Source organism: Molothrus ater, chromosome Z, assembly GCF_012460135.2.
Source record: "Molothrus ater isolate BHLD 08-10-18 breed brown headed cowbird chromosome Z, BPBGC_Mater_1.1, whole genome shotgun sequence".
NCBI lineage: Eukaryota > Metazoa > Chordata > Aves > Passeriformes > Icteridae > Molothrus > Molothrus ater.
Window position 1 is genome coordinate 43757842 of NC_050511.2, and position 22849 is coordinate 43780690.

Genomic DNA, 22849 nt, shown 5'->3' on the forward strand with positions numbered 1-22849 from the left:
ATTGCTAAAGCCTGTAATTTTGTTACAGCACTTACATCTTGACCTTGCAATCTAAATGGAGGGGGTTCTTCCTGAAGTAGCAGTTATATTGAGGGAAAGAACATTTCCTACCTAGTCTTAACTTGCTTCAGCCACAACACATTGACCATTGCAAGGATGCTTGCAGCAATGTTTGTAAATATTTGAATTATGCTAGTTACCACAGGCCACAAATCTCAAGAATGCAAACAGCGTAGAAATGACATATTGGGAAAGCGGAGTCTGTGAGTTAAAATCTCAGGGAAAGACTTTCATAGTGTACAAGCACTGTTTTCTCAGCTAACACTGCTTGTCTGCATGTGTAAAGGTACTGAAGGGCCTTTATGATATGCATTCTTAAAACGTAAGAGAAATGTACAGATGGCTAAAAATCTGCAGAAGAGAGCAGAATATAGCATCAAAGACTGGAAACTCTGTGGGAAAGAAGATTGCAAGGAGGGTTTGCCCAAAGGGAGAGCATTTGTTTGAAAACCAGAGGTAAGACAAAAACTGAACAATACTATAAAGAAAAAGTATGGGAGGCAACTGAACAGTACACAGATTCATTTACCACTTGTAAAAGACAATCCATTAATAAGAAAGGACCAGCCCCTTGTGAAGGCTGCCTAACCACTTCCTCTACCAGAGTGCTTTTTGGTGAAAAGTTCTTATTCCCCCATTGTTTGCAGAGGGAGGTATTTTGAATACTGCCAGGGCTTGCCATAGGGTCAGGAAAGCATGCTGTGCACTGGCCTTCAGGGGTGAAATTCTCAGAGTTAGCCAAAGTAGATATTCGTTCCTGCACCTGATAGCTTGAAAGACAGCAGCACGCCTGGGGCTATGCACTGTCTGCTGGATGTGGTGTGTCTTTGCAGAAGGGACAGAAAGAAAACCCAAAACACAGTTGAAGCCTGTTTTCCACCGTTGCTTTACTAAGATTGTTCAAAATAAGTAGTTTAGGGGGGTGGGTATGGTTTGCTTTCTTCCTCTCCAAGAAAATGTTTTTTGTTCAGCCAGAAATCATCTTTCTGCTCTATGTCAAAAGGGGAGTGTAGATATGCCCCATCAACTCTTTGGAAGGTGAATATTTTTAGTCAGCTCGGGCAATCCTCTCCTCTTCCCAAATGTCCAGTGTAAAATAAGTACACTTCTTCTTTTCAGGGTAATTCCAGTCAGGACTTGTAAACCAAGACGTGCATGGCTGAACACTTACTGTGAGTCCAGTCTTCAGCACAGACATGTGCCCTGTCCTTTGAGAAGAAATTATTTTGATTGCGGTGGTGGCGGGGATGCTGCTGTGAGAGTGGGTGCGGAAAGTGCTCCTGTCCAGTCAGAAGTGCATGTGTGATACGTGGGTCTTGGTGTGCTCTGCTTCCTGTTCCATCCCATCTTGGGCTGAACTGTGCTGAGCACCCTGCAAGTACAAGTACTGAGACAGGGGTGGATGGAGCCAATGCCATTAGCAGCATAATTACCTGAGTAATAAAGACACTAGAGATGCTCACCTTGGCAGAAATTTGCAGAGGTCTGTGCCTGGGACAGGAATACTTTCCATGTCTAGCTACTGGCACAGTTTCATGGGAGCCTTGCAGCCAGCCAGTCCTGTTACCACAGCCATACCCACGCTGCGTTTCTCAGGCAACTGCAGTGTGGGCGGCAGTCAGAGGTTGTAATTGTTTCATGGGGGGAAAAAAGCCCATATACATACACACGCAGAATTAAAAAATGAAGTGCTCTTTCGTTTTAGCTGCAATTTCTGACTGCACTTTGGACAAATTGTCTGAATCTGCATTCCCGCTGGCAGGGAGCCAGGCTCCCTGGCACTCTGATTAAACGGTGTGTGGGCAAAATGTAGGCAGATTATGGGGACTTGGTACACTGAAACCTTACAGAGCTGTGTTTTCCTTTACTGCTGCTTTCTTTCTCTCTCCAAACTCCTTTCAGGCTAGTTTTTTGGCCATCCTTCGCTAGATCCTTTTTGGGGTCTGAACATCCAACTTTGGGAACTGAAAAGAGGCATGAAGCCACAGAGGTAGCTGCTCAAGGTACATAATCCCTAGCTGCTTGTTTCCTTGCAGGTGAGCACATAACCCTCTGAGTGGAGTGAAGGGGTTGAGAGACCAAAATGTTGGGCTTCAGCAATATAAAGGGAATTTTTGCATGGAGATGGGAGACCTCTTCTGTGAAGGACCCAGTCAGCCAGTAAGACATGCTTCTGGTCCAGCTTCAGCCTTCCTGGGAGCTTCATCTATGACAGCTCCTCTTGGAGTATGGCTTTACTTCAGTGTGCTGCTCTGCCTTTCTCCGTCCTGGGGCACTGGGCTCCATTCAGCTGACAAGCATTGGAACTGGGAATTTTGAGACATCACATTTCTAATGAATGTGGTGCTTAGATCTCACAGCTGTAGCATTTACACTGACGTGTGTGAAGACTGGGGACTGTTGCATTGTTCCCAGGATATGTGTATCTGCCTGTCATGGTGGGCACCCTTGGTTTACACTGAATTCCTTGCTCACTTTTTGTTTGGTTTCTCCTTGTTTCTATTAGGGCTCAACAAAACTCAGTCAGGAAGGTATGATGAGTTGTCCAACCTTTGAACCCACAATGGCATTCAGTGGAGACAATTCTCATGAACATAATGGCTGAGCTCCACTGTGAGTCAAGGTTACCCCACTCCCATGTCTGATGTCACCACAAAGGGTTGTACTGGATAGTTGCACCTCAAGTGAGGTAATTCTGCTTTTAAAATGGATGAGATGCACGGCACTGATGACTGGTGTGGACCTCGCAATTCAGAGGCAGGGTGGCCTCCGTGTAGCTGCCAGGGCAAGACAAGATTATTCCCTTTTCAAAATATAGACATAGAAGTTCAATCTCATTTTTAAATTCCACAGCAATTTGATTCACATCTTTAGCTAATTCAAACTTCTTAAGAAATTTGGCACAAACAAGTCTCTGGAGGCTGCAAAATTGCAGCCCTCTGAGTTCTTGCTGCACTTGTGAATCATCAAACGTGTCTTGATGCTTAGTTCAGTGTGCAGCATGACTGACAGGGCCTCTTTTGCCAAGTGTTAGGAGCTGCAAAAGTCCTGCAGGGAGGGGTTCCTATGTGCTGATGGTGCAGTCTGGGGCCCAACCTCTCATGATTAAAGAGGAGAGCCCGGTGCTCCTGGTAGGGGCTATCAGCTCCAGCACAGCTGCACTGTGATCTGCCACTGTGCCCAAGAGCCTGAGAGGCTCCCCAGCTCCCTCAGCTTCCCCAGGAGCAGACCAGCCCCAGAGCTGCATGTGTTCTGCCAGTTTGGCCTATACTATTTAAACTGCAAATTCTTCAGGGCAGGGGCTTTGGCTATGTGTATTCAATACCAATAAACATTAATCCTACTATTTTGCAAACTGCCTGGCTTTCAGAGATTGGTATGACTTTAATGCAAAATACCTGGCACAGTGTTTTATGAGCCCTGGGGACAGTTTAGTTTTTCAAATGTACTTGGGCTTTGAGTCACTAATGTGATCGATCACAGGAGCAGTCTTTTCCCTCTGACTCACCAAGGCTGATTCCTTGAATTTGAGGGGTATAAATATCCACTTGTTTCAAGCATTTAAGGAGTTTGACTTAAAAATTCTAGCTGCTGAAATCACAGTTGGAGCAACTGACCCCAGCTTCCAGAAATTCAAGGAAAGATCACTTGGGTGCTGAAGAGAGAGAATATGTACTAGCTTTCATTAACTGAAAATTGAGCATTTTGGAAAAAAATTTGTTGATTCATTGGGGTGCCAAACCCCAAAAACTTCCCCTTTTAATTTGCTCTGTTCTCTCTCTCATCTAAATGGCTTTAAAAAGAAAGAAATGAATGAAGGAAACCAATTGCTGCACCAAGTAATGGGATTTTCATGGTTTCTCATTCAACTCCATGGAACCCTGATTTTGCCACAGGACACTAAAATGAGAAGGGAGAAAAAAAGCCCATGCCCCCTTCTTTTCTCTTCAGGTACCTCCTCTTGAAGTACAACTTTTATTCCATATTTCCTCAGCATGTATGCCTTGAGGCCTGATAAATTTCTGTAGTCCTTGCACTGTCTCATCTTGAATGGTTAATGCTACCGTGGTTTTTGCTCTTACTGTTCTGCCTGCTGGTATTACTGGTGTCACTGGAATATGTAATTATTTGATTATCTGTGCCCCTTAGTGCTTTTATTGTTGTTCTAATTGACCACATCAAGTTGTATCTTCTCTGTGAGCTGTTGTCTCTGCGTCCTCTACAGGGAAAGCAAAGCACATAAAGCCTAAGTAACTGGGTCACACAGGAATTTATGAAGACATCTGGATGGTGAATTCCCCTTTTCCAGAAAAAGCAGTGAATTACTTTGTGTCACACTCCTTTTTTGGCTGCCTCCAGTACTTTGACAGCTCTACCTCCTTTATGAAGATCATCCTTAGTCTTATCCTTCATTATTGCTCTCAGCTTGTTTAGTTATGAATTGTCATCAGGGAAGACTTCAGCAACTGGCTGAATCTCTGCAATTCTGACTAACACCTCTATTATATGTGCAGCTCTCTTAGCTCAGTGCAGAACCCCATTTTTGGAGCAAGCAGTAGAACTCAACAAATGTATTTGTGGTCACCTGTGTTGCAGTCATCATCTGAGTTCAGAGCAATGTGTAGACCTCCCATACCTCCAGACTGTGGATTTGTTCCAAAGATTTATGCCCAAACTGAAATTCAGGGGTGGAGGTTTATTGGACTTTTTGCCATTAAATTTTAGTAAGGTCAGGGCACACTAACTGGCTGCAGAGCATGAAGATTAGCAGACAAAATAGTTAGGAAAGAGAGAAAAACAAAGAAACACTGTGACTATTTGCCTCTGATCAGATGATTGTTACTGTTAACTGTTCTTAAAGCTGACTTTACTCACAATAAACAAAAATAGGAGCTCTTTTGATTGAGGGTAGAGGTTAGCTCTGCCCTAGCAGTTCTGCCCTAGCACTTCCATCCTGCCAGGTAAGAAAATGAAAGCACAACTTCAAAGAGAGCTAAGCTCTAGAGCCTTCCTGTTTTTCTGCTTAAGCACAGTGTAAATTATACAGCATTGGCACAGTTTCCTTATTAATTTCACTCTATAAGCAATCATAAAGCATTTAGTTTTAACATGAAATATTCAAGTTCTTCTCTGTTTGTTTTTGAATTCTTATGTATAATTTAAAGATTTTAACAAAGAAATTATTAAACATGAATACGTTAGATGACAACTAAGCTGAAGAAGAGGGACATGAATACTGGAAATTGAAGGATTTTCCAAAACTATAACAAAATGTTTTGAATGCAAGATTTTTCCTTGGGTGATGCAAATAAGAAATAATTCCTAATACTATGGCTAGGAATGACCTTGTTGATAATGTGATAGAGCCAGCACTGCTCAGTCTGCAAGGCACTCGATGGGGTTATTATTACTGGCATTTATCTGTCATCGAATGATGACAACAGATTAGCTGACTGACTGCACTGCGTGCTTTAGTGCAGTCACAGCTTTTGCAAAGGCTGCTCCAGAAAGCATCACCCTGTAGTTCCCACACATTTGAGCTTGGAAAGCCCCAATGGAAATTTCTCAAGGGACCCATCTTGTGCCTAGTTAAACTGCTTTTCATCTGAAAAAGAGGTGCCATGCTGTGCTCTTCATGCACTGTGTAGCCTTAAGGTATGTGTAGCATTGTCAAAAGTAAGACAAGAACTACGTCCAGCAGGATGACAGTGCATAGTTCCGGTATCTCCCAGTGCTATGCTCTTACTGGCTTTCCATGTGCATCCCCAGAGTGCCTTCCTTGTAAGTGGAGGATGGTGAAGTGGGTTGCAGAGGAAGAGCCTTCAAGCTGAAAGTCCCTCTTGCTTCTTCATGGAAGTGAACTATGTCTGTAACCCATCAACTTTTCCAAGTCAGATTTCCCTTCTGACTTTCCAAAATGACGTTGCCCACGCCATTAAGTATGCATGGTCCCAGGAACGTCCAGGTTTTGTGTGCTTCTGCTGCCTCACAGCATGCCAGCATGCTCCAGATGTGCTCCAAAATCCTGAGCTGCAACAGGGCGCAGCACCTCTTTTCTATCAAACTCACTCTTCATCATTCTCCTGTGGATTTCCCAGCTACCTGGACTCTCTCTGTGGGTACACAGCTGCAATGCTGCCTTGCTTAGACATCTGGTCTCATCTGAGCCCAGATTATTGGGGTTTATCCTTGTTGAAGCTCCAGCATTCAGCACCTAAAGTTTCTCCCTCTTAGCTCTCACACTGGTGCCACCCTCCTGGCTGCCCTGAGTTGCATAGAAGTGGGAAATCTCCCCCATGCTCAGCTGCCAGGGAGGGGACTGTATGATCTGTACCATTTGCAGAATAAGTACCCTGCCTGGCACTTGCCTGTGCTGCTCTGCTAATGCTGCTGGAAGAGTCAGAAGGATCAGAGCAGTTGTAAGCAATACTCCCCAGAGGTAGATGAAGAGCTCACCTCCCATCTGGGTGGCTGCATGGTTCTGTTTGGCTTGAGGAATTGGTGACTGCAGCCATGTATGCCCATGGGGAGGGAGGGGAAAAGGCAGGAGCCCCTTAAATGGGCCAGAGCAGAGCTCAAAATGTCCTGGCAGAATACAAAAACCCTGGTCAGGTGATGGTGGTGCTGTGAGAGAGTGGCAAGGGAAATCTGCCATTAGAGGGCTTGAAAGGCAGAATGGGCTGAAGGACTGAGCAGTGGGCAAGAATCAAAACTCAGTGCTGTGAAGAAATCTGGATCAGAGGAGCATGACAAGTTTTCTTGGCTGTCAGAGGACGAGGGAGTGGGAGGGGAGGCTTACAAAGACTGCAGGGGCAAGGTCAAGCAGGAGGTGGATGGGAGGAATGGTGGCATCTCCATCCTTTGCCCCAAGCCTTGGCCTGGAAGTCTTTTGTTGGTGTTGGTGCCAGCAAGACATGAGTCATTACTCAGAGCCTGAATATGCATGCTACATCACTTCAAGCTTCCCACCTGATCAAGTTGTGCCAGAGGGTGTTGATGGGGTTGGCAAGATAGAAGAGGGGGCAGAACTTGCTAGATGGAGCTGGATGTTGCTCTTTGGCCAAAAAAAGTTGATGCTATGATTATTCACCCTTTCTGAGGGTATTAGTAGTCTGTAGGTGTACAGGGTTTCAAGAAAAGCATTATCCATTTAAAAGTCAGATTAAGAAAAATCTGAAACAAACTATGTTTCTGAATAGAATAAGAACTTCTAGAGAGCCAAACGCTTATTCATTATTACTGAGAAGCTATTTGCTTCTGAAAAATTGGACTCCTTGCTGCTTCTTATATTTTGAAATCTGATGCAGTTGCACGTGGGGACAGTTCAGTGGTGGGAGCTTTCAGATTTGCAGCACAATGGGTGCAGGAGCAGAGGGAACAGTTTGTGCCGTTGCATCACAGCAGCTAAGAAGGCCATATGGGAAATACCAGCCTCCCATCAGCCACACGGACATACATCTCCATTCTTTTCTCTCCAAATGGCTCCTGTTTCAGGAGGCAATGAGGAATGGAATGCTGTTTAGGGAATGCAGTCACTGATTGCAGAAGAAAAGGCAGTCCTTGGTGAAGAGATTATCATTCAAGCTTTGTGCCTGTTCCAGAAAAGCTGGGACTTAACATTGTTTGTGAGCAAAGGAATGGAGGGATGGAGTGGGGCAAACCACTGTGCATTTTAAACAGCTATGATTCTGAGTTGGAGCTTTATGTTAAATACCATGATTCATGTCTATTTATTTTGTTAAGCAGTGAGCAAGCAGAAAGTCTAGCAGCTGAAATGATGTGCCTGAAAGACTCCTGGCAGGCAATCCATCAAGCAACTATTGATTAGTGCTGCCACAGGAACCATTTTGCACAGTAAGACCTTTATTCTTTACTCTGACAAATGCTCACTCAGATGTAAATTAGCTGAAGGTGTCCTTCTCTCACTTGTTGGGGCTGAACTGGGAATGAAGGTTTGCTCTCCTAAGAGCAGAAGTGTGGAAAGCGTAGAAAAAGCCATGAGGAAAAAACACATGGGTAAGATTCCAGGGCTCCAGGAGGTGTTCTATCCTTTTTAAAAAGGAGGCAAGAAGAGAGAAATCAAGAAATTCCCATAAGGAAGATAGCATGCTAAAACTGAAAAGTGCCACAGTGGGCTGTAATGGCTAAAGGGAAGCTTGCTGGTAATGGTGCTACTGAACAGTCCAGCCTCACTCACTTCCTGTGGTGCCTAATGTGAAGGAAATCAAAGGTGGGGAAGGTGCAATGGAGGTACTGGGATACCTTTTAGACTTGCACTACATTGCCTGCATTGCCTCAATAGTGTGCATGTCAGCACAATGGATAAGCCATGCAAGCTTTGCACTCCCAGAAGGGGTCTAAATGTGCTGCTCTTGTTACCTCCCACAAATGGTTTGTTTCACTTTAATTTTACAAATATTTCTAAACTCATTGTAAATATCTGACTTCAGTTTCCAGCTGTTTGTTCCTATTGTAATTTTCTCTGCTTGATTAAACAGCCTGTCAGGATCCAGAATTTTCTGTCCTGCAGAGGTGCTTTTGCAGTGCAGTCACGGCCTATTTAGTTTCTTGAAGAACTAAACAGATTGAGCTCTCACCCTTTCTCAGTACCAGGCATCTGCTCTGATTTTAGCCTCGAATGCCTATTCTAGTTTTCTTGATGTTCCTACTCATGGGCATTAAAGGACAGTGTTCTCAGACAGTTATTACATCTTTGGTTTCCTTCACATGGGGTGCAGAAGCACAATTCTTGTCACGCTCCTTGCCTCTCTGCAGAGACTTTGCAGAGGCAAAAACCTGCTCTTAATAGTTGGTGCTGATAGCCAGAACAGAACATTGCATTTTTTTTCTGGGCTCCATGGTGGCCTTTGGGTGAATTTGCTCCAGAGGGATGACCCTGAGATTCTTCTTGCCCTCAGCAATGAAAATATGTGGGTGATATTATTTCTGCTGGCACTGTGTTGAATTAATTATTCCTTGTTTTTTTTCCAAAGAACTGAGGTATGCAGATCTTGTTCTTGCATCATAACTATTTTCCCAAATTCAGGAAAAATATGTGGTGGAGAAACAACCAGCATAAGCCCATGCTTGGCTGTTTGTAAAGGCTGGATGGCTTGCCAGTTTGGTCTGGAGACATCTCTGCATGCATGATTTTTGGTGTCTTATGTGCATGATTTTCAGTCTCTACATGGGCAATGTATACTTGATAGCTTGCAGCTGATGCCATCTCCCATCTTCTGGAATTTATTAGGTGTTGCCAGATCATAAGTGAGTTCCTGAACTGCAGTAGGTGCTGTGCTCAGCCTGTCAGCAGCTCAATGCATCCATAAACATGAGCCTGACAAGGCAGTACACTGGCAAGCCTCACAGGTGAACTGGTGGACTATTGAGCACAACAGCTGGGCAGAGGTAATACTGGAGGAATAGCCTGGGTTTTCATGCCCATAATGTTATGTCTTGGTTTTAGGCAACTTAAAGGAGAACACTCTCAAATGAGCTGCCTCCGTTTATAGGTTCAGCCAATCCCTTTCACCAATAGGAGAAAATATGAGTAAATATAAGTGAAAAAGCAAAAATAATGTGGCACAAGAAGCCGAGCTGCCTCCCTGAGCAGACTTTTAAAGTGCCTGCAATACCAGCCTCCTCCCCCCACTCAGTTCCAACCGTTCTGCCTGTTCCATTTCCTGGCTACAGGGTCTTAGAGAGACTAAAAATTTTTGGGCACAGATAGATATGGAATCTGACAACATTTTGGGTTATCCCATGACATGCTATCATGAAAGAGACAGTTGTTTAAATGTGTGGAGCCTGTGCCTGAATACATTTGAGAGTCAGTGCCTTCACTGGAGACTGGTGTGTGTCAGGCGCATCACCCACAGCCTGGATGGTGATGCTGAGTGGAGGGCTCTGCTGCAGCTCCAGTGAGCCACAGCTCTGCCAGGTTGTCTTGTGGGCAAGGGAAAGGGGGATCTTTCTGTTCCTCTTCCCCCTGCATCCAGGGATAGCTTTTTGTGCTTTCTCTTATGGCATGCTGTCTCCATTGCTCACGAGGGTCTTAGTCTGGGTTTTCTCTACTACTGTACTACTTTATTTCTTGTCCTGGCAGTATGCAAACACTTGTTAACCTGCACTCTCTGTATGATATGGTTTTAGTTTAGGTTTAGGTGACTTATGACATTACTGTAGTCAGATGCCCAGTCCGTCTCCTGGGAAGGTGTTACTGGACTGGACATGAAGCAGTACATTTAGGCACAGTTCATCTTGCACCACCAATGACTTGAAGTAGCATTAAAACAACTAGGCTGTTAGGTATACATCCTATTATGTCCAGGAATGTTAGCCCATGCAGGAAATAATATGGCAGAGAAGGAAAATTAATCCATCTCTTCTAAACCACTGCTTATATCCACTTCGTGTCATGGATAAATTATTTTATTACAATGATTTTGTCTGCTGATTCTGAATGACTTCAACTCCTTTTGCTTGTAATTTTAGCCTGTGCTTAAATGAATTTGAACCAAAGCTGGCATGAAAATAAAGCAGTCTTAGCAAAGCTGTGACTTGTATTCTTTCAGATTTTGTATTTTTTTGTTTGCTTGTTAATTTTTTTCCCATTGCAGCTAATTATTTCAGGAACAGGTGGCAGGGAAGAAGGTGAATGCTTCTATAGAGATGTCTTCAATCTCAGCCATTTAAACAGCAATTAATTGTACTCTCTTCTAATTTATTATTAACTTGTGTAGGATCTAGTATCACAAAATATTAACAAGAGCTGAAAAGGGAATTCAGCAACAACAAACCATCTGTATGCACGTGACTGTGAGTTCAGTTTATTAAATTATAGCTGTAGTAGACACTGTACTGTGTAAAATGATGTAACCTTATATGTGTTACTCTATCTTTTTAGTCACTGGGGTCTCAGTGTTTCTCTGTTTTTCCTTGGGGCCAGTTTTACTTCAGTGCTCATGTATTGATTTCTCCTATTAAGGACAGGCAGAAAAATTATGAAAAAGCATAGGGCAGGATCCAGCCAGGGTACTGGAGAAGAAAACCTGTACCTATGAAGTATTGGTGTTTTAATTCTATCATTAATTTTTCAGGACAGAGAGCAGAATTTACACCAGCAGCCAAAGATACACGGGCTGCAGGGACTGGCAGCAGCTAGTAGGGTCTCATGGCACCACATGCTGCTCTGCTTTGCTTCCATGGCACCACCTCATTGTCACAGCTCAATGCTTTATTTTGCACTATGTGCTTCTGAGTTTGCTACTTGCAACAGCTCAGGGCTTTCTCCTGTTGCATGTGAATGCCAGCAACCATTAGCAAGATGCTGTAAGGCTTGATCTTCTGTATGTCTAAAATGCAGCAAGAAGGATTTTCCATGGACCTAGCAGCACTTTTACTGATTGTTCTAGCTGTACAACTGACCAGGCCAAAGAAGTGGACAAGGAGAGTATGGGGCAGGGGAGCCAACACAGGTTTCATAAGCAGTGCTGTTCAGGCTGTGAACTCCCAGTGCTCACCATAAGGAAACCATTTACCTCTGGGTGGTAGTACATCATTGTTGGCTGCTGCTTTAGTCCAGATGTTCTAGGTAGCTCTGACAATGTCACCCCTCTGGTGACAGTAACAGAAGGCAGTGGGACCTGAAGGCACTTGAAGAATGGTGGCCACCCAGAAGGACTTCTGGGGAGTAAGGAATTCTGGCATGCTGTGGCCAGTGCTGACAAGCCTGTGACTGAGAGGGACAAAAGCAGGTACATGTTTTTTGAAGCAGTCATAGAATCACAGGATCATTAGGATTGGAAATGGCCTCTACAATCACTGAGTTCTAGGATCACTGAGTCCAGGCACTGCTGTGCTCTGTGTGTCACCTCTGCAGCAGTCTGGTCACAGCCCTGCAGTCTTTCCTGGTGTGTCTCCAGTTGTTCAGATCTTTGCAAACTGCATGGTGCTGCCTGTCTCTGTTTGAGCATGGGGCATAGTCAGAGGGGATAGTTGTGCAGCACCAGTATCCTTTTTTTTAATACACCCACCAAAAGTCCTGTTTTATGATAGTGTACTAAGGAGACAGAGAGCAGCATCTCCTGGAAGATGGGAGATAGGCAAAGAAGAACACCCTTTTCTAGACCTGACACTAATTTTTTTTCATCAGAAACTGGACAAATATTTGTGTGCTTTCACTCAGCCAGTGAGTCAGAGGTAGGAATGTGGAACCCATTCTTGTCCTGTGCTCACATACTGGCTTTGTGTATATGCCTGCTACAACTTGACTATCCATGCCATGGGCATAAAGGAGGATGGGGAAAGGAAATTTTGGCAAACCAGGGGAAAAGTCCTTCTTGGGTGCAGTCAGGACTGGCTCTGGTGCCAGTGGTGCCACTGAGTCTGTGGCACCACTTGTGCTTGCAAGAACAGGAGCTGACAAAATGGTCAGAGCTACCTTTAACACAGTCATGTAAAAGCAGGATGGCCACTGCTGAGGGAAAAGTAGGGAGTCTGCCCTCCCAGGGCTTCTTCAGTTGTGGCACTCTCCTTTGCCTTGCCAGAGAGAGGACCCAGCTGACCCTCTCTGGCTTGGCTCCTGCCCGTAGTCTCTTGGGTTTTTTGCATCCTCTTCTCCTTGGATGACAAAGTGAGCAGGACTGGGAAATAATCAACACCTTGAAAGGGTTTTCCACTGACACATTAACTCTTTTGTAAGTGCTTACCTCAGTACACCTTACAGCTGGACACAGGATGGGGGAACCCACACAAACAGTGGTGGTTGCCTCAAGGATATCCTGTAGTTTAGTTACAGGCTTTTTTATTTCTCTTCATGCGTTCTAAGCCTATTATTTGCAAATCTCTTTGCACCCATGCTATTACGAGAGTGGAATTACTCACCTGCCCATCCACCAAGCCATTAAGTGTTTGAGACATAGCCTAAAATTTCCATTTATGACTTCTCCTTCTGAAATGAAGTCCTGATCCTTCAGTCCCTGAAACTGTATGAGATTCTTGCCTTCCTCAGAGGCTTCCCTTACATCCAGTTTGCACTCATCCACAAATACTGCTAGGCAAGTGTGTAATTTCACCTAATCATTGCATGTTCACCTTCTGGGGAAGTTCAGGGACTGCCTTGGCATGCAGGCTCCACATCAACACTAGGTCTAGTTGTTACTTCGCTTGTTATTCGTTCTCATATGGTGAAAGCAAGTGACTCAACTCAAATGTTTCCTACTGAGCTTAACCAAGTAACACTGGTGACGAGAAAAACTCCTGTTGTTCTCTGCCTCACTTTCAGCTGCAAAAGACCATCTGAAGAATGCTGACAGCCCTCTCCTTTATGATCTTCCCATTGCACCAACCCACTGGAGTAGTTAAGTTTTCCTTTTTGATGCCAGTAGGTGGCATTGCTTACTCTCTTAAATGCCCAAAAGTTAAGCAAAACATTTGGCCAAGCCTTTAGAAGTAGTTGGACAGTCATGGCCTTTTCCAGCAGTGCAACAGCTTCCAAATCCAGCATCTAAATTTTGGCTGGAAATCAGCCTGGTTTGTTGCCCCAAGAGGAATGAAGTTGTGTTAGTGCTTCCCTGGTGAAATTACAGGAGCAGGAGAACTAGATAGTTTTATGCCATAACATGTTAAATTTGTGAATAAGGTGGCATGGTAAGATTACCTATGGAATGATAGAACATCAGTCCATGATCTTGGCACTTCAACAGTGGTGTGCTGATGCAGTCTGCTCAATGGAGCCATGCCACTGGCAATTACAGCTCCATCTTGTGCTGGGTTGTAACCCTGATTGCAATCATGTTGTGTCACTCCGTGGCACAGATTGACAAAGATGTGGCCTTGCCATCTTTCTCCCAACGGATAACCATTTCCTGTCTTGAAAATATAGCACATGGGACATCATCTCTTTGTCATAATAAGTCTGGAGAGATTTTCCCAAGTGGATGTTGAAAGTTCCTGGCTCTGCAAATGCAGGTTTGCTGAGAATCAGCACTCCAGGAAAGACAGCTTGGCAGGCTGGGAATGGCTGTGGTGTCATCACAGGAGATGACTCCCTACAGGCTCCTGGGAGAGGGGTGGTGTATGAGGAGAAAGGCAAGCAGCACAAAGGCAATTGGAAGTCTAAATGCAAACTGCTTTCAATGTTGTCTTGCATCCAGAAAAAAATTACACAGACACATACATGACTCCAGGGTAAACTTCAGTGTCTCTTGTCTCTTTGTGGGCAAGGAATCTCCTTGAGGACTCAGCATGCTCAGCACCACCAATTAGATTTATGAGCAGAAGACATATCCTTGTTCTGTTCATGAGAGGACTACTGAAATGGATAGGACACGTGTGACATGCCCAAGATCACCCAGGACACATGTCTCAAGCAAGGGGCTAACCATCTTGCTGTTCGTGCTGGCTCAGGGAAGTGGAGGTCTGGGAACAACCTTTATCCAACCATTTCTGTGTCATCACATGGCAGGTTGGGATGTGCACATTGCACCTGCTCATGTGTTATGCTCTGAGCACGCTGCGGGGAGGCTGCGTGGTTCACCTGCTGCCAGAGGACAGTGCACAGAAATGTTGAGCAGCTTGGCTCTGGAGCACTGCACAGCACCATATGCCAGTGCTCTAGCTCCAGTACCCAGGATGACTCTGCCTTTGTTTGCGCAGCAGGTAGACCACTATTTTCTGAACTATGCATGGAATCTGACACAAATATGGAATGTTGGGCAAATATGGAATGTTGATTGCATATTGTTCAATCTGCCCATGGCAAAGGCAAACAGGCCATTCCTGGCTCTACAGTGATCTTCTCCTACTACATGCTGTCCCTATTTTCTGATTAGGAATGGCTTGTTGGGGTGCATGTCTGCTCTTTCAGGAGTTCAAATAGCTCTAATGGACCAGGTCTTATGTAGTCTCTCCTGTGACACTGGGATACTTGATCTATCCCAGTGAGAATGCCACTCTTGGTCTTGATGGAGGAGTGTGGCTTATCTGGCATAGGAACCTAAGCCGTGTGGGAAACACCCCATCAGGAGCTTCTGAGGACGCAGACAGTGACTTTAGGACCTTTTTCTCTTCATCCATACCTGAAAGGTTATATGTTCTACCTCTTGCCTCAAATTGCTGACTAGAGGTGATGATTTTGGCCTCTGAACATCAGCTGTGCAGCAAGAGCAAGGCATGCAGAATACATTTCCGTATCAGATGACCATTATTAAGTACCCTATCAAATATTCCTTTGTTCCAGAATGAAGATTCCTGAGTGATGAATATAATTAGCATCATGTGATATTCACTTTGAATTAAAAAGATTTTTGAATCCATTGTATATAATTTCTAGGGAGCCTACTTACATTACATTTTCGTGATTATTTTTAAATTGTGGCAAAGCACTGGAGTCTATTCTTCTCAGAAAGTGATGTATGACAAGCTGTGGGATGTTCTCCTGAGTGGATTCAGACTGTCTTCTTACATAGTCACTTTACCATTTTTGGTTGCAGACTCTCAAAGAAAATTTGAGGGTGATTCAGATTCCTAAACACATGTACCCAGCAACATTTTAGATGTTCCTAGGGTGTCCAAACTCTCCTCTCAAAACAGGTAGATCTGGTGTGGCACCTGTGGGCCCACAGTATTCACAGACTATTGACTGCAGGGTACAGCTTTGGTAGCTAGATATTTGATATATATTATTTTCTTTTCTTGCATATTGCCCTCTGACACTGGAGGACTTATGAGGAAATTAGCCCCCATGGCTCATCATTTCCATATTCTATGTCATGCCCATTTTTTTTGTCAGCAGTTAGGGAACCCAGCTCCTCCATCTGTGGCCATAATGGTCTAGGCTGCAAATCTCACTGGTCAGTCTGCTGTGGACAGGCCTATTCCTTTGATTAAGAGAGTCCTTCTGAGGCAGCAGCAGCAGTAGCGCAAAACATATGATATCTCCTCCTCAGACTTGGCTGGGAGCCTGTTCTGCTGCTTGCCTTAAGGATACACAGCTCCTTAGGACCTCTCTTGAGTCCTGAAAGGTAAAAAAAAACCCACCCAGCAGCAGAAAAGGATATAAAATGACAAATTGTTCTAACATTGTGTGTGTCCCTGAAAGAATGTGTGACTATTGCATTTGCAGCCAATGGGGATTTCTTCATTAGAAGAAAGAAGACACTGGTCAGGATATACCACAGGGAAGGGCCTTGGGGTTTTTTTGTACCTCTAGTCAATGAATTCCAGAAATCTTTTCTTCCATTTATAGCCTGTTACCACGCACTGGCACTGACCCGAGTTGTGCCAGATGCTGCTGGTTATGCCATGCTGGAACTTGGAGGTGCTATCTGAGACCAGGGTCCTCTTTCTACTATTTTCACATGCTAGACACATAGTGAAAGAGCTTTTCAATGTCCATGAGGTCTAGTTTTCTTGAGCACAAAACCAGGGACCCAACCTCTTATCAAATCATGACATGAGCAATGGAGTTTCTTTGAACTGGTTTTCAAGGGTTTTCTCCTCCAGTTCAGGAGTAAGTCCTTCTACGGCCATGTTAGCTATTGGTAAGGGGTTGCCATGGCTGTGTTTGGCAAGGAACTGTGTGTTTTCACAGCAGTGCAACAATGCACATTGAATATGCCTGTGATTACTCTTCTCCTAGAAATACCAATTGGCCAAGAACCTCAGCTGTGTAGTGCTGTGGATCTCAATGTGACTCCCACAGAGTTTGGCAGATGAAAGACCCAAGGGAGGAAACTGAGGCATAGCAAAGTGTTTCACCTCTTTTGATATTGTTTGTGGCCCCAGAGTGGGAGAAGGTGGTACAAGATCTTTTGTCCATAAGGAACATTATGTCTCAGCATGTGTGTTGTGTCAGTGGTTTTAGCGAGGTCTTTCAGATTAAGTTTGAAATTAAGATTTGCCCTATGCTATCCTGTCTCCTTCCAGGGTCATGTCATATAGTCTTTCAGCACCTCTTTAGGACTGTACAAATGTATTTCGGTTCCTGAGGGCCACAAATTCCTCAACAGCTCACCACAAAAATAACACCCAGTATTCACTGAAAAGCCACATCTGTTCTTCCTGCAGGTCTGAAATGCCCATAACCAAGGCCTACAGGGGATGCCTCTGAGAAAAGATATGAGACAGAGTTACTCCAGAGAATTTTATAATCTCAATATTGAACATGATACCTGAACTGAAGGTAGGATTTGGGATTGCTTGCTTTAGGATAGGGATTGCTTTCTTCAAGTAGTTTTAAAATTTAAACTTTTTTCTATCCACAGTATAGTAAGTTGTCTAGGCTCAATTTGGTTATAGTGAGAGCCTGATGGCTGAAAGAGAACTACAGGATGTAAAATGGTAAATTGTTCTAATACTGTGTGTGTTAGGTACTGATCAACCCCATTGGAATACATTCTCCTGCAGCTAATGACCTTCCTGAGGGAAAAACATATTAAGAAATATTTCTGAACTTCTTAGCTTGCATTTAATTTAAGTAATAATGAAAAAAATTTAAAATAGATCAGGACTAGCAATATGTTTCATAATTTTTGTAATAATGGCTTTGTCCTAACTGTACACTAGGGATGAATGGTGGGAGTTTATGTCCTATTGCAAAATTAACCAATTCATGCTGTTCTTTCCTGAATTTTCACAACAGTCTGGATACTTCTGTAGCACAATGATGATCTTCTGTCTGAAGATCTTTGTTTCTTCTTTCACATTTCACATTTCATTGCTTATGATACAGACTTATGGGAATGCCTGCACCCCTTTGCCTTTAACTTGCTGTCTTGTCAGTAGCTGCCAAGAAGGTTCCTCCTTTATCTTTTGTAGCTAATGATGTATGTATTGGGGCTGCAAACTATTTTTTAATTTCTCTGTATTACCACTGCTCTCACCTGGTATAACAGAAATGCTCTTGAGCTCCTTGTCGAGGGTATGGAAAATCAGTAACAGATTTTCCAGAGATGTATGTCCTTTTAACACTCATGTTGGAACACCCAGACTGGAATATACAGGAGCTTCCATGCTTTTCCTGCAGACAGTTCCTTCCTTAATGGCCTGTTTGCTTTTGATACTGTCTAGTGATGTAGAGTTCATCCATAATAGCTGATGGATTTAGGTGCCCAGCTTAGAAATAAATGTGTCAAGGGTTCCCCTAAGAAACTGTGAAACCTCTCGTCTCTCAGTATGAGATCTGTGTCTTGACACCCAATTTCACATAGAAGTGGGAGAACTCTCTGATTTGGATGAGGCCCTAAAATTGCTTTGTTTTCCAGTTCATCAAATCCTGTGTGTAATCTAAGAAAAACAACTGGAACTTTCTTCTCGCTGAATTAGAGCTTGTGTTTGACTTTCTGGGGGTTGAGTTATATTCCTGAGGGACAAGAAGCAAGGGAAAAATTTAGAAGGCAACTGCCAAAAGTTGGTGGTAGGGGCTTGGTAGGTGGAGGGATAGCAGCAGAGTCATCTTTCTCCCAGAGCGTTGTTCCAGTTGACTCTCTCGGGGTTTGCAGGGCTGACCATGTGAATGGGAAGGGCTGCAGTGCTGGCTGCTTGCCATGGCATTTTGGGGCTTGGAGGGGCTTAAAGTGGTGAGTACTGGCCCTCTGTGGGGGAAGAGGGATAAAAACATGCAAGACATGATACTCAGACAGGTTTTCTGCTTAAGTCTTAGCAGACTTCACTGGGTGGTCTTTAGTCAACCAAAGTCTTACAAGGTTGATGTGTTTCCAGTCAGGATACACAGAAATGCTTTGCTGTAGTAAGTCTGCACTGGATCAGGACATTCTGCGTAAGGGCATGAAGCACTGTGAAAACACATGAAACACATGATGAGGTTTCTTTCACAGGGAAGGTATCTGATAACCAAGTGAGTTGTGCCCATAAGCCCATGTGGAAACAGATACAAACACTGGAGACAATCAAAATGCCCTGACCCAAGAAATTAATGAGAAGTCTCAGAAGGTGGCGAGGACATGCTGCAGCTGTATTCAAGGAGTAGTTTTACAATGGAGTGTTTTCAGTCTGTGTGTCTCCATCAGCCTTGCCTCAAATACTTGTCTCCAAAGCAGCACCAGTTCGCAGGTTCACCACGGAGAGATGGTGTTTGCAGGATGTAGATAATCATCTGCGGTGGATGTTGAGTTACATTTAGCAATCACTTGGCAAGGCTGGCTACAGTGCAAGCACAGTTCATGCAATTCCAACTGTGTACTCTCTCCAGGGTATTGTGTCATGCAGGAAAGGCCTCTAACTTTTAAAAAGCTCATGACTGGACTCCCAAGGGACTAAGATAGCCCTTCTCTATCCTTGGGGAAGAGGTTGATTTGTCAGTGAATGTGGGTGTAGATAGAGAAAGGATGGTGTAAGGTCTTGGAACAAAACATCAGGCTGGAGTTTAAGCAAGTTCGAGGCTAGAGGGGAAAAGGCCTGATTCTCCTCTTGGGTTGTTATGCAGTTATGTACTGAGATGGTTTACCCAAGTGCAAAGACCCTTAAGCACAAGTTTGGCTTTACTGTGTTGAAAGAGAAGGATGTTCTTAAGTGAGAGTGAGGCAGGAAAAAAGTGGTCGGCACAAGAAAAGATTAAAAAGGGATGTATTCCTGCAATACAGACCTCTATGAGAACAGATTAAAAAAGGCTGTCACATGAGGAAGAACTCAAAAACTGAATTTACAATGTATATATTTTTATTCTCAGCAGGATTTTTAAATTTAGCAAGAAACAAATCTTTTTTCATGTCCCCTGGTTTGACCACATATCTGGAGTGTTTTAAAAGATGAGACATCTTTCCAGCTTGTGCAGCCATTACATACAAAGCTAGTGAATTGCTTTTGTGGTTGGTACACAGATGTTGTAAGGATTATTTGCCATAGAAAGTGGCATCCATCTCATGAATCTTTTGAGGGGCTAGAGTTACTGGAACTTCAGAATCTCTTTTTCATGGCACGTTTCACAAGGGTTGGCGTATGCACCTCGGGACTTTGAATTTTGGATTGGATGTTACAGGAGTGCTGTAAACACCAGGGGCTGATGGATGGACCAGGCTATACCAGCCTCTGTACAGTCCAAAATTTTGACTCCAGAATAGGTGCTATGGGGAAGTCTGGCAGATACATCCCTCTACTTGATTAACACTAGTTAGCTGGCTGACACAAGGGAATATATGCCTCTAGACACGCTGGATTCATCAGCTTTTTACACACTTCATGTGATCCTGGAGGCCATAATCTCTGAGGGAATTGTCCTTATAAACTTCACTTGCAGTTCCAGGATGCAAGAGTCTCTTCTCCAGACTGTTTCCTTCTTCCTGTTCCTGGGGCAACCTAGCCTGCAGAGATTTTGGAAAATTAGCTTCCACAATGCATGCTGTGGATGCATTGTGGATGCAGGTAGTGAGGAAATATATCATTGCTGTAAGTCTTGTTCTCTTGGCCTGCATCCAGCCATGATAAAAAAAAAACAACTGGGGAAGGGCATTTCTCACTGAGCATCAGCAAGAACAGCAGAAAGAGTCATCAGGCACAGATACACGCACTGACATATTTCAGCAGGCCCCCAGTAGGAAACTAATACTGTTCCCTGTTTGAGTCCATCCATGCTCCCAGCCCTGTGCTTCAACAGTACCAAAACTACCCACAGGCTGGGCTGGGAGGAGTGAGCCTGCTCCCTTGCAAACTCTATTGGGATAATCAGTAATTCCTCTTCAAGGAGATACCAGACTTTGTAAAGACACACATGTAAAGCTGTCATTGTAGAAGGAGGGCAATCTGGTCAGGAAAAAAGCCATATAGCAAAAGGTCTTGTTTCACTGTAAGGAAACCGTCTTTGCCACGAATTGCAAAGTTACTAGTAGCTAATTAGAGCTGACTTAAATGGTATTTAGTGTGTTATTCCAGAAGAAAATAGAGAGTAAATTCAACAATTACACAGATGCCAAATTATAAGTTATCATTTATATTTTTCATGTATTGGCATTTTCAGATTTGGTTTCCAGAATTTTGAAATTTATGCTGATATTATAAAATTGTGGAAATTACTTTGTGGGGATATATGTTTCAATTTTGATTAAAAAATATTTAAAAATGCTACCATTTCTTTTCCTTCAGAAAAATGACAATTGGAAAGGGAAAAAAAATTGACATTCCTGCCTAATACCAAACACAAATACTTCTTAAAACCACCAGTGATAAATAAAATGACAAAATAAAATAAAATAAAATAAAGAAAAAAAATTCTCTATTCAAATTTCATTTCAAGGATTGGGTGATCATTTCCATTTTTACTCTTTAAAAGCAATTTTAAAGGAAGATTATAAACCAGAAAATTTTTAAAAGGTCTGTTTTGCTTTAAAAGTGTCAAAACAAAAAGGTTGGATGGAATTACTTTTTAATCTTGAGCAATTTAGTTAATTCAACCCAAAAGTGCAAAATACTGTGATTGAGTCATAGCCAAACTTTTCAAAGCCAGGAACTATTTAGGCTGAAAATACTTTGCTGAGCTCTACTCCTGCCTCAAAAGAGAAGCCTGCAGCTGTTTCATTGGGAATTATCCATGGAGCACTGAGTCCTTCCTTTACCATGCCTAATCAGCCCCAAATTTGCCTTAATCCATTAGCTTTGTTTGCTCTGTTGTCTGTCTCTTCTTTATCTTGGGAAGGAATAAAGGTGACAGCCCAGAACCGAACAGTGGAGGACTGTCCTCTTCAATTGCTTACAAAGCAACTCACAGGGTAGTTTTTCTGTCTAATCAAAGTCCTGTAATGCCCCTAAAACACAAGGAAAGAATTTTTTAAGATCTCCCTTGTGAACGGAAAACTTTATACAGGAACTGGTTTTACCATGTTCACTAATGGAAGGTCCTTTCAGGCTTTTTTTTTTTCCTTTTTTCTTTTTCTTTTTCTTTTCTCTCAAGACGGTTAAGGAAAAGAAATACAGGCATAAATACAACAATTTTAAAAAATCCAACCCTGCTTGACTGAGATGACAAACCACAATACTCAGATATGAACTACTGAAGAAGTCAAAGAGTGGCTTTCCACTAATTTGTTCATCAACATAAATAAATGATAAAAGAGGGACATTAGCAAACAGGAGAAAATAATTGGCAGCTTATGAACTGTTCACTAGTCCTAAAAGGGGTTGAATCTTTCAGGAATGAAGGCACATTTTATAGAAGCAGGTAGTTTATGTAAGACTCTCCTTCCAGTCTCGCAATTGCTTATGACTCAGAGCTTGCATTACAGATGAGTAAATATTTAGCCTTCATGGCCACAAAGGAGGGTTTGATGCTGAGAATGTTAAACCTTAAAGACCGGAAGGCAAATAAAAAATACCCTAGCATTTGTCCTTTTGAAACAAAACAAAGAAAGCCTAGCAGTTTTCAAGCTAGATTCAGTAGTATTCATTCTTTCTGCTATTTGTAGTTTCTGCAGTTTCTCCTCAGGCCTGTCAGTTCAACCCCGTACTTCAACCATAGGACTTCTAGAAACCCACAGGATATGCCTACAGTCGCATGCGCCTCTGCTTCTCCTCGGGGTGGATCACCACAAGGCATGCATGGGCTGGGTCCATGCACAGCCAGCCTCTCCAGTGGGAAGGGGCAGTGTCATCCCATTCCCAGCCTCTCATCACGTTTTCTGCAGCAGCACTTAGTGTACGTTTAGTGACATTTCCAAGAGCTGAACTCAGGATCACATCTAAGTCAAGACTGCTATGGAAGAGAGTCCTCATTTTGGCCTTCAAGCATCAACCAGACTGACTGGTAAATGCAGATTTCCTTGGGAAAAGCCACCTCTGT

The 22849-nt window shown here is 43.4% G+C and overlaps 1 protein-coding gene across 1 annotated transcript in view; it reads left to right on the forward strand.

Moving 5' to 3' along the window:
• The first annotated feature begins 1831 nt into the window (after positions 1 to 1831).
• The window catches only part of LPL (lipoprotein lipase), a 45887-nt gene continuing 24869 nt past the window's right edge, over positions 1832 to 22849 (forward strand). The window contains exons 1-2 of the mRNA XM_036403519.2: positions 1832 to 2063; positions 17131 to 17245. The gene's annotated coding sequence lies outside the window, so the exon portion shown is untranslated. The remainder of the gene's footprint in view (positions 2064 to 17130; positions 17246 to 22849) is intronic.